The sequence below is a fragment of the Chiloscyllium punctatum genome, chromosome 33 (genome assembly GCF_047496795.1).
Source record: "Chiloscyllium punctatum isolate Juve2018m chromosome 33, sChiPun1.3, whole genome shotgun sequence".
Taxonomy (NCBI): domain Eukaryota; kingdom Metazoa; phylum Chordata; class Chondrichthyes; order Orectolobiformes; family Hemiscylliidae; genus Chiloscyllium; species Chiloscyllium punctatum.
Window position 1 is genome coordinate 45487733 of NC_092771.1, and position 12749 is coordinate 45500481.

The following is a 12749-nucleotide window of genomic DNA, read 5'->3' on the forward strand; positions in this document are numbered from 1 at the left end:
ATACCACTGCCCAGCACTAAACGGAAATTTCGTACATTTATGGGTCTAACGGGATATTGCAGATTGTGGATTGATTCCTATGCTCAGGAGACTAAGAAATTATATCTCAAACTATTAGAGGGGGAACCAAAATGTCTAAGTTGGGATGATGAGGAAAAAGAACGAGTTGAGAAACTCAAAAGAGATCTGATCCATGCCCCCGTGTCAGCCTTACCTTCCCCAGATAAACCTTTCCACCTTTTTGTTACTGTAGATAAGGAAGCGGCTTTGGGAGTATTAACCCAGAGGTGGGGAGGAATGAGACAGCCAGTAGCATATCTTTCGAAGCTATTGGATCCAGTATCCCGGGGGTGGCCTGAGTGTGTGCAGGCCGTGGCTGCGACTGCACTGTTGGTGGGGGAAAGCAGAAAACTTACATTTGGGGGAGCCCTAATAGTAAGTACCCCACACCAAGTGAGAACGATCCTAAACCAAAAAGCTGGGCGATGGTTGACAGACTCGCAGATTCTGAAATATGAGGCAATATTAATAGAAAAGGATGACCTAGTGTTGGTCACGGACAATTGTTTAAATCCAGCTGCCTTTCTTTGGAAAGGGGAAGGAGAATCTCCTCAGAATCCAGGGCACGATTGCCTTGACATTATAGAATACGAAACTCAGGTCCACATGGACCTGAGAGATGTTCCAATTCATGCAGGAGCCCGACATTTTATAGACGGATCATCCCGGGTGACTGAAGGGAAAAGACATAATGGGTATGCAGTCGTAGATGCGATGGAAGGTAGTGTGGTAGAGGCAGGAAGGTTGCCAAATGGGTGGTTATCTCAGACCTGCGAACTCTATGCATTGGAAAGAGCCCTTAGGACATTAGAAAATAAAGAGGGAACAGTATTCACTGACTCTAAATATGTATTTGGTGTTGGCACTTTCGGAAAGATATGGCAGGAAAGAGGACTGATCAATAGCCGAGGAAAGGAATTAGTACATGAGGAGTTGATTAAACGGGTCTTGGAGTCCCTATCACTCCCACGAGAAATGGCGGGACTGCATGTAAATGGTCATCAGAAAGGAAATGAACCTGAAGTTAGCGGGAATAGATTAGCTGATGAAGTGGCGAGGGAAGCAGCCCTGAACCCACACGGAGTGTTGATCCATTCCCTAATACCTACTGTCCTAGATCCTTGGAAAGCTCCTATATTTACTGAAAGAGAGGAAAAATAATTGAGAGATTTAGGGGCTGTAAAAACAGCAGAAGGGCATTGGAGGTTACCTGATGGAAGGGAAATGTTAAATAAAATGATGATGCGAGAGATTATGGCTGTCCTACATCGAGGCAGCCATTGGGGAGTACAAGCAATGTGTGATTTAGTTCTTAGGGAATATGGATGTAAAGGAATATATACAAATATGTGAGGGATGTATAGTATGCAGAAAGGTAAATCAGAAAGTCTTGAGAAAACAGACCCCAGGAGGAAGAGACCCAGGATTGAGACCCTTCCAGAGTATCCAAGTAGATTATACTGAACTCCCCAGTGTAGGCAGACTAAAATATATGTTGGTCATAGTAGATCATCTATCTGTTTGGGTTGAGGCATACCCCCTAGCTACTGCCACTGCGAGTGGGGTATCTAAAACAATATTAGAGAACATAATTCCCCGATATGGGCTCGTGAACTGTATAGATTCCGACCAAGGAACTCATTTTACCTCTAAAGTGTTACAGGGGGTAACGAAAGGGTTGGGAATTTCCTGGGAGTTCCATACTCCGTGGCACCCGCCATCATCGGGAAGGATTGAGAGAATGAACCAAACACTCAAATGACAGCTCTCTAAATTGATAATAGGAACCAGACTCCCTTGGACCAAATGTTTACCTATAACTCTCTTGCGAATACGAACAGCCCCAAGGAAATAGTTGGGACTATCCCCCTTTGAAATCTTATTTGGATTACCTTATCTGGGAACGAATGAGGAATTGCCAATTCCCGAAACTAAAGACTTGTTCTTAAAGAAGTATATACTGGGCTTGTCCTCCTCTTTGTTTTTCCTCAGGAAACAGAGTTTATTGGCACAGACTCCACCCCTTGAATTCACCGTTCATCCCATCCGGCCGGGAGATTGGGTCTTAGTAAAATCATGGACAGAGACTAAATTGCAGCTGGACTGGGAAGAGCCGTACCAGGCTGTTTTGAGGACCGAAACGGCAATATGGACGGTGGGGAAAGGCTGGGCTAACTACACTTGGATCAAAGGGCCAGTGGAATCTCCAGTTGAGGAAGAAGTCTGGACAGCCGAATCAATGGAAGACCCGCTGAAACTCGGACTGAAGAGACTTTGAGTAACTGATTATACAGTGGTGACGCGAGCGTGGGATTATTTCTGTAAGATTGTATATTAAGTCGTTTTGTGCTTTCCCATCATATTTAGAATGCTGGAGATGCTTAGAGTTATGATGCTAGCTCTCTTAGTATTGGGATTTTGTCAAATATCATATTTATATGTATTATTAACAGTTCCTCAGTCTGATAATCCACAAGTAATAGTCGCTGATGCATGCAGCTTAAATTGTGGGGATGGAGATAATCAGAGACAGTACCACAGCTCAGAGATACATCTTAAGTTCTATGGGGATGGCTTTGGGGATGGTACTTGGTATAATGGTCTCGTCACAGTACACCAGGCCCCCTTCCGACCAGCTCGCGATTGTCCCGATAAAAAGTGTAACCCAATATACTTAACGATGAAGAAAACCACATGGCACAGAGCAATTCTGGGGGTGGGGGGGGCACCGATGAGATACAATTAAATCAAACATTTGGGATATAAATGAAAGCAAATGGGAAGGATTTCTTGGGCTGTTGTTTTTGAATTAGTGTAGGACAGTGAAAACGGGCAGAACGACTGGGTCACCCCTCCCAATGACCCTAAAGTAGTAAAAATTACACAGGGAAAAGACTTAAAACAGACCATCAAAATAGAAACTGGGTATGGGGATGCAAATGCCTGGGTTGAATGGGTAAAGTATACTGTAAAACGTCTGAACAAGACCAATTGTTATGCATGTGCCTCCGGTGGGCCAGTGGCCCAGGTGGTTCCCTTTCCGCTCGGGTGGAAGGCAGACAGGAAGGGCATGGAATGTATGATAGCCGTGTACCAGGATGAGACTGCGTGGAATGATAGGAATTGTACCTCCCTATCTCTGATATTCCCTCCCTTGCAGAAGAAAGACTCAAAATCCCCACCCCCCCATGTTTCCAGCCACAGTCGGAAATCAAACGTGGTGTGTGCGTCGACGAGGTACAAGTCGGTCTGGAGACTTGGGGGGAGCTGAAATTATGTACAGAGATTAAGGATGTTACCGAAACGGAGAAGGGAGAGAACTACTCAGCACTGAAGGTTCCCCAAGCGGATCTGTGGTGGGACTGTGGAGGCAAAACATGGAGACCTACCCTCAAAATATAGTGACCCATTGGAAAGGGATATGTGCAATTCTACAATTGGCAATTCCATTTACCCTGGCATTTGAGAAGGAAAAGATAGGAGGGAAAAAGGGAATGAGTAAGAGATTACTGTTAGACATTTCTTTCGATGACAGGATTTATCTCGATTCTGTAGGAGTCCCTGGGAGGGTGGGGGGGGGGGGGGGGGGGCTACCTGACGATTTCAAGGCTCGTACCCAGATTGCAGCAGGCTTTGAGTCAGCTCTCTTCTGGTGGGTAACAATTAATACAAATGTAGATTGGATAAATTACATTTTCTATAATCAACGGTGATTTCTAAATTATACAAGAGATGTGGTTAAAGGAATATCAGACCAGCTTGATGTGACAAGTAGGATGGCATGGGAAAACAGAATGGCCCTTGATATGATTTTAGCGGGAAAAGGGTGTGTGTGTGATGTTAGGAGGAAGCTGGTGCACCTTTATTCCTAATAAAACTGCACTTGATTTTTCAATCATTCGGGCCTTAAGGGGATTGACTACCTTAGCAGAGGAACTGGCTGAGAATTCAGGAGTAGACACATCTCTCACAGGATGGCTTGAATCATGGTTTGGAAAATGGAAGGGGATGGTGGTTTCCATCCTTACTTCCCTGATAGTAGTAGTCGGGGTATTGGTAGCCACTGGCTGTTGTATCATACCCTGTATACGAGGACTCACCCAAAGACTGATTGAGACAGCCTTAATGAAACAGATGCCCCTAAAAGGGAATCAGGCAGAGGAACTTTATCGACTAAATAATGAGGGGATGAGTGGGACCAAGATGGATGAAATATCCAGAATGATGCTTGTGAATTTCGGGGGCGATGCTTAAAAGAAAAATTGCAGAAGATAACAAATGGTAATTAAGGAAAAAGGGGAAATTTTGGGATGTGGGAAAACTAGTGTTACTTCTGCAATTCCATTTACTTATACAAAATTAATGAACTCATATCAGTATGTAATTGTTTTAGCCAAGAGCTGAGTCAACAAGAATGGAAATATGTGGAGGAAATACATAATTGGTTTTGTATTAGCTAAAATTGTATGCAAGAATGAAACGTGACTGCAAACAATGGTAGATATTACAGGCGAATAGATAAAATGTTGTGAGGGGAGGAAGTTAAACTAGATACGCCTGTCCAAACAGTAGGTATAAACATCTGTTTCCCACTTTTACAGAAACACAGGAACAAACCCCAATTAAAAGGGTAATAAGGATCAGGGGAAGGTACAGATCGAGGGAGTAGATAATGATGAAGAAAGAATATGCCTAACAATGACCTACAGCAGGATGAGGTCAAACGGTCTTGTGAGGCCAGGAATAAGCATATCGTCACAGACAAGGCCGGATAAGGCAAGAGATAAACTGGAGTAATGGGGGCCGGTCTTAGGGAAGTGGAAGATGTAAACAGGGGAGGAGCAATGTAAAACAAAAGAAACCAAATTATATAAATATTGTGTATGAATTGAATTTGGGGTGTGTATGTCCCTTGCCTTATAGACACTGGACATCACACCCTCTTGCTGGAGTAAAATAAAGGACACGACTGATTCAGATTTTGTCTCGGACTGCAATTATTGAAGTCTGTGAGCTTTGTTTCTCACAGTTCCAGACCCTAACCACTGGATTAATCTGGCCAACCCCACACTCTCAGGCAGTGTGTTCCAGACCCTAACCCCTGGATTAATCCGGCCTATCCCACTCTCTCAGTCACTGTGTTCCAGACCCTAACCCCTGGATTAATCCGGCCAACCCCACACTCTCAGGCACTGTGTTCCAGACCCTAACCCCTGGATTAATGCAGCCTATCCCACTCTGTCAGACACTGTATTCCAGACCCTAACCACTGGATTAATCCGGCCAACCCCACATTCTCTGGCACTGTGTTCCAGACCCTAAACCCTGGATTAATCCAACCTATCCCACTCTCTCAGGCACTGTCTTCTCAACCCGAACCATTGGATTAATCCGGCACAGCCACACTCGCAGACACCGCATTACAGAACCTACGTCCTGGATTAATCTGGCCTATCCGACACTGTCAGACAATGTGTTCCAGACCCTAACCACTGGATTAATCCGGCCTATCCCACTCACTCAGGCACTGTGTTCCAGACACTAACCCCTGGATTAATGCAGCCTATCCCACTCTGTCAGACACTGTATTCCAGACCCTAACCACTGGATTAATCCGGCCAACCCCACATTCTCTGGCACTGTGTTCCAGACCCTAAACCCTGGATTAATCCAACCTATCCCACTCTCTCAGGCACTGTCTTCTCAACCCGAACCATTGGATTAATCCGGCACAGCCACACTCGCAGACACCGCATTACAGAACCTACGTCCTGGATTAATCTGGCCTATCCGACACTGTCAGACAATGTGTTCCAGACCCTAACCACTGGATTAATCCGGCCTATCGCACTCACTCAGGCACTGTGTTCCAGACACTAACCCCTGGATTAATCCGGCCTATCCCACTCTCTCAGGCACTGTATTCCGACACTAAGGCCTGGATTATTCCGGCCTATCCCACAATCCCAGATACTATGTACCAGACCCGAACCCCTGGATTAATCCGGCCTATCCTACTCCTGCAGACACTGCATTCCAGACCCACACTGCTGGATTAATCCGGCCTATCCCACACTCTCAGACACTGTGTTCCAGACCCTAACCTCTGGATTGACCTGGCCTACCTACACTCTCAGATACTGTGTACCAGTCACTAACTCCTGCATTAATCCAAACTATCCCACACTCTCAAACACTGTGTCGCAGACCTTAACACCTGAATTAATCCGACCGATCCCACACTCTCAGAAATTGTGTTTCAAATCCCAACCCCTGGATAGAGCGGGCCTGTCCTACACTCTCAGACACTGCGTTCCAGAACCTAACCCCTGGATTAATCCGGCCTATCCCACACTCTCAGACACTGTGTTCCAGACCTTAATTCCTGGATTAATCCGGCCTATCCCACACTCCCAGATACTTTATACCAGTCTCTAACCCCGGGATTGAATCGGCCTTCCCTACACTATCTGGTTCTTTGTACCAGAGCCTAACGCCTGGATTAATCCGGCCTATCCTACTCCCGCAGTCACTGTATTCCAGACCGAAACCGCTCGATTAATCCGGCCTATCCTATACTCTCAAACGCTGTGTCCCAGACTTTAACACCTGTATTAATCCGGCCTGTCCCTCACGCTAAAACGCTGTATTCCAGACTCTAACCCCTGGATAGACCTGGTGTCCCCACAAACTTAGACACTGAATTCCAGACCCTAAACTCTGGATTAATCTGGCCAACCCCACACTCTCAGGCAGTGTGTTCCAGACCCTAACCCCTGGATTAATCCGGCCTATCCCACTCTGTCAGTCACTGTGTTCCAGACCCTAACCCCTGGATTAATCCGGCCAACCCCACACTCTCAGGCACTGTGTTCCAGACCCTAACCCCTGGATTAATCCAGCCTATCCCACTCTCTCAGACACTGTATTCCAGACCCTAACCACTGGATTAATCCGGCCAACCCCACATTCTCTGGCACTGTGTTCCAGACCCTAAACCCTGGATTAATCCAACCTATCCCACTCTCTCAGGCACTGTCTTCTCAACCCGAACCATTGGATTAATCCGGCACAGCCACACTCACAGACACCGCATTACAGAACCTACGTCCTAGATTAATCTGGCCTATCCGACACTGTCAGACAATGTGTTCCAGACCCTAACCACTGGATTAATCCGGCCTATCGCACTCACTCAGGCACTGTGTTCCAGACACTAACCCCTGGATTAATCCGGCCTATCCCACTCTCTCAGGCACTGTATTCCGACACTAAAGCCTGGATTATTCCGGCCTATCCCACAATCCCAGATACTATGTACCAGACCCGAACCCCTGGATTAATCCGGCCTATCCTACTCCTGCAGACACTGCATTCCAGACCCACACTGCTGGATTAATCCGGCCTATCCCACACTCTCAGACACTGTGTTCCAGACCCTAACCTCTGGATTGACCTGGCCTACCTACACTCTCAGATACTGTGTACCAGACCCTAACTCCTGCATTAATCCAAACTATCCCACACTCTCAAACACTGTGTCGCAGACCTTAACACCTGGATTAATCCGACCGATCCCACACTCTCAGAAATTGTGTTTCAAATCCCAACCCCTGGATAGAGCGGGCCTGTCCTACACTCTCAGACACTGCGTTCCAGAACCTAACCCCTGGAATATTCCGGCCTATCCCACACTCTCAGAAACTGTGTTCCAGACCCTAACCCCTGGATTAATCCGGCCTATCCCACACTCTCAGACACTGTGTTCCAGACCTTAATTCCTGGATTAATCCGGCCTATCCCACACTCCCAGATACTTTATACCAGTCTCTAACCCCGGGATTGGATCGGCCTTCCCTACACTTTCTGGTTCTTTGTACCAGAGCCTAACGCCTGGATTAATCCGGCCTATCCTACTCCCGCAGTCACTGTATTCCAGACCGAAACCGCTCGATTAATCCGGCCTATCCTATACTCTCAAACGCTGTGTCCCAGACTTTAACACCTGTATTAATCCGGCCTGTCCCTCACGCTAAAACGCTGTATTCCAGACTCTAACCCCTGGATAGACCTGGTGTCCCCACAAACTTAGACACTGAATTCCAGACCCTAAACTCTGGATTAATCCGGCCTATCCCATACTCTCAGGCACTGTATTCCAGACTCTAACCTTTGGATTATTCTGACCTATCCCATTCTGTCAAGCACTGCGTTCCAGACCCTAACTCCTGGAATATTCCGGTTTATCCCACTCTCACACAATGTATTCCAGATCCTAACCCCTGGATTGACCCGCTCTCCCCACACTCTCAGACACTGTATTCCAGACCCTAATCCCTGGATTAGTCCGATCTCCGGCACAGTCTCAGACACTGTGTTACAGACCCGAACCCCTGGATTAATCTGGCCTATCCCACGCTCTCAGACACTGTGTTCCAGGCCCTAACCACTGGATTAATCCGGCCTATCCCACGCTCTCAGACACCGTGTTCCAGACCCTAATTCCTGCATTAATCCAGCCTATCCCACACTCTCTAACGCTGTGTCCCAGACTTTAACACCTGGATTAATCCGGCCTATCCCTCACGCTAAGACACTGTGTTCCAGATCCTAACCCTTGGTTAGACCCAGTGTCCCCACACTCTCAGACACTGAATTCCAGACCCGAACCTCTGGATTAATCCGGCCGATCCCATATTCTCAGGCACTGTATTCCAGACTCTAACCCCTAGATTAATACGACCTATCCCACTATCTCAAGCACTGCGTTCCAGACAATAACTCCTGGAATATTCCGGTTTATCCCGCTCTCACACAATGTGTTCCAGACCCTAACACCTGGATTGACCCGGCCACCAGATCATCTCTTGGGTCATCTGCTCTTGACTGTGTGAGTTAGTTTGTCAGAGTGGGTTCAGTCTGCTCTTCCCTGGGTATGTTACATTGACAGAGTGGGGTCAGTCTGCTCTTCCCTGGGTGTGTTATATTGACAGAGTGGGGTTAGTCTGCTCTTCCCTGGGTGTGTTACATTGACAGAGTGGGGTCAGACTGCTCTTCCCTGGGTGGGATATATTAAAAGAGTGGGGTTAGTCTGCTCTTCCCTGCGTATGTTACATTGACAGAGTGGGGTCCGTCTGCTCTTCCCTGGGTATGTAACATTGACAGATTGGGGTCCGTCTGATCTTCCCAGGGTGTGTTACATTGACAGAGTCCGTGTCAGTCTGCTCTTCCCTGGGTGATTTACATTTGCAGAGTGTGGTCTGTCTGCTCTTCCCTCGGTGTGTTACATTGACAGAGTGGGGTCTGTCTGCTCTTCCCTGGGTGTGTTACATTGACAGAGTGGGTTCAGTCTGCTCTTCCCTGGGTGTGTTACCTTGACAGAGTGGCGTCAGTCTGCTCTTCCCTCAGTGTGTTACATTGACAGAGTGGGGTCCTTCTGCTCTTCCCTGGGTGGGATACATGGACAAAGTAGGGTCAGTCAGCATTTCCCCGGGTGTGTTACATTGACAGAGTGGGATCAGCCTGCTCTTCCCTGGGTGTGTTACATTGACAGAGTGGGGTTAGTCTGCTCTTCCCTGGGTGTCTTACATTGACAGAGTGGGGTCAGTCTGCTCTTCCCTCAGTGTGTTACATTGACAGAGTGGGCTCAGTCTGCTCTTCCCTGGCTTTGTTCCATTGACAGAGTTGGGTCAGTGTGATCTTCCCTGGGAGTGTTACATTGACAGAGTGGGGTCAGTCTGCTATTCCCTGGGTGGGTTACATTGACAGAGTGGGGTCCGTCTGCTCTTCCCTGGGTGGGATACATTGACAAAGTGGGGTCAGTCAGCATTTCCCCGGGTGTGTTACATTGACAGAGTGGGGTTAGTCTGCTCTTCCCTGGATGTGTTACATTGACAGAGTGGGGTTATTCTGCTCTTCCCTGGATGTGTTACATTGACAGAGTGGGGTCAGTCTGCTCTTCCCTGGGTGTGTTAGATTGACAGAGTGGGGTCAGTCTGCTCTTCCCTGGGTGGATTACATTGACAGAGTGGGGTCAGTCTACCCATCCCTGGGTGTGTTACATTGACAGAGAGGTGAGTCTGCTCTTCCTTGGATGTATTCCATTGACAGAGTGGGGTCAGTCTGCTCTTCCCTGGGTGTGTTACACTGACAGAGTTGGTGTCAGTCTGGTCATTCCTGGGTGGGTGACATTGACAGAGTGGTTTCAGTCTGCTCTTCCCTGGGTGGGTTACATTGACAGACTGGGGTCAGTCTGCTCTTCCCTGGGTGGGTTATATTGACAGAGTGGGGTTAGTCTGCTCTTCCCTGGGTGTGTTACATTGACAGAGTGGGGTCAGACTGCTCTTCCCTGGGTGGGATATATTAAAAGAGTGGGGTTAGTCTGCTCTTCCCTGGGTATGTTACATTGACAGAGTGGGGTCCGTCTGCTCTTCCCTGGGTATGTAACATTGACAGATTGGGGTCCGTCTGATCTTCCCAGGGTGTGTTACATTGACAGAGTCCGTGTCAGTCTGCTCTTCCCTGGGTGATTTACATTTGCAGAGTGTGGTCTGTCTGCTCTTCCCTGGGTGGGTTACATTGACAGAGTGGGGTTAGTCTGCTCTTCCATGGGTATGGTACATTGACTGAGTGGTGTCTGTCTGCTCTTCCCTGGGTATGTTACCTTGACAGAGTGGGGTCAGTCTGCTCTTCCCTGGGTGGGTTACATTGACAGAGTGGGGTCAGTCTGCCCTTCCATGGCAGAGGTACATTGAAAAAATGGAGTCAGTCTGCTCTTCCCTGGGTGAGTTACATTGACAAAGTGGGGTCAGTCAGCATTACCCCGGGTGTGTTACATTGACAGAGTGGGGTCAGTCTGCTCCTGCCTGGGTGTGTTACATTGACAAGAGTGGGTTCAGTCTGCTCTTCCCTGGGTGGGTAACATTGACTGAGTGGGGTCAGTCTGCTCTTACCTGATTGCGTGACATTGACAGAGTGGGGACAGTCTGGTCTTCCCTGCGTGTGTTACATTGACAGAGTGGGGTCAGTCTGCTCCTGCCTGGGTGTGTTACATTGACAAGAGTTGGTTCAGTCTGCTCTTCCCTGGGTGGGTAACATTGACTGAGTGGGGTCAGTCTACCCATCCCTGAGTGTGTTACATTGACAGAGTGGGGACAGTCTGCTCTTCCCTGCGTGTGTTACATTGTCAGAGTGGGATCAGTCTGCTCCTGCCTGGGTGTGTTACATTGACAGAGTCGGGTCAGTCTGCTCTTCCCTTGGTGGGTAACATTGACTGAGTGGGTGTCAGTCTGGTCATTCCTGGGTGGGTGACATTGACAGAGTGGGATCAGTCAGCTCTTCGCTGGTTGTATTACATTGACAGAGTGGCGTCAGTCTGCTCTTCCCTGAGTGTCTAACATTGACAGAGTGCGGAAGGTCTGCTCTTCCCTGATTGTGTTACATTGACAGAATGGGTCAGTCTGCTCTTCCCTGTGTGTGTAACATTGACAGAGTGGGGTCAGTCTGCTCTTCCCTTGGTGGGTAAGATTGACTGAGTGGGTGTCAATCTGGTCATTCCTGGGTGGGTGACATTGACAGAGTGGGATCAGTCAGCTCTTCGCTGGTTGTATTACATTGACAGAGTGCGGACAGTCTGCTCTTCCCTGATTGTGTCACAGTGACAGAGTGCGGACAGTCTGCTCTTCCCTGATTGTGTTACATTGACAGAATGGGTCAGTCTGCTCTTCCCTGTGTGTGTAACATTGACAGAGTGGGGTCAGTCTGCTCTTCCCTGGGTGTCTTACATTGACAGAGTGGGGTCAGTCTGCTCTTCCCTGGGTGTCTTACATTGACAGTGTGGAGTCAGTCTGCTCTCTCATGGGTGAGTGACATTGTCAGTTTGGGGTCAGTCTACTCTTCCCTGGAAGTGTTACATTGACAGAGTGGGGGCAGTCTGCTCTTCACTGGATGTGTTACATTGACAGAGTGGGGTCAGTCTGCTCTCCCGTGGGAGTGTTACCTTGACAGAGGGGGGTCAGTGTGCTCTTCCCTTTGTGGGATACATTGACAGAGTGGGGCCCGTCTGCTCTTCCCTGGGTGTGTTAGATTGACAGAGTGGGGTCAGTCTGCTCTTTCCTGTGTGTGTTACATTGACAGAGTGGGGTCAGTCTGCTATTCCCTGGATGTGTTACATTGACAGAGTGGGGTCAGTCTGCTCTTCCCTGGGTGTGTTACATTGACAGAGTGGGGTCGGTCTGCTCTTCCCTGGGTGGATTACATTAACAGAGTGGGGTCAGTCTACCCATCCCTGAGTGTGTTACATTGACAGAGAGGTGAGTCTGCTCTTCGTTGGATGTGTTACATTGACAGAGTGGGGTCAGTCTGCTCTTCCCTGGCTTTGTTCCATTGACAGAGTTGGGTCAGTCTGCTCTTCCCTGGGTGTGTTACATTGACAGAGTTGGTGTCAGTCTGGTCATTCCTGGGTGGGTGACATTGACAGAGTGGGTTCAGTCTGCTCTTTCCTGGGTGGGTTACATTGACAGAGTGGGGTCAGTCTGCTCTTCCCTGGGTGGGTTACATTGACAGAGTGGGGTTAGTCTGATCTTCCATGGGTATGGTACATTGACAGAGTGGGGTCAGTCTGCTCTTCCCTGGGTGGGTTACATTGACAGAGTGGGGTCAGTCTGCTCTTCCATGGCAGTGTTACATTG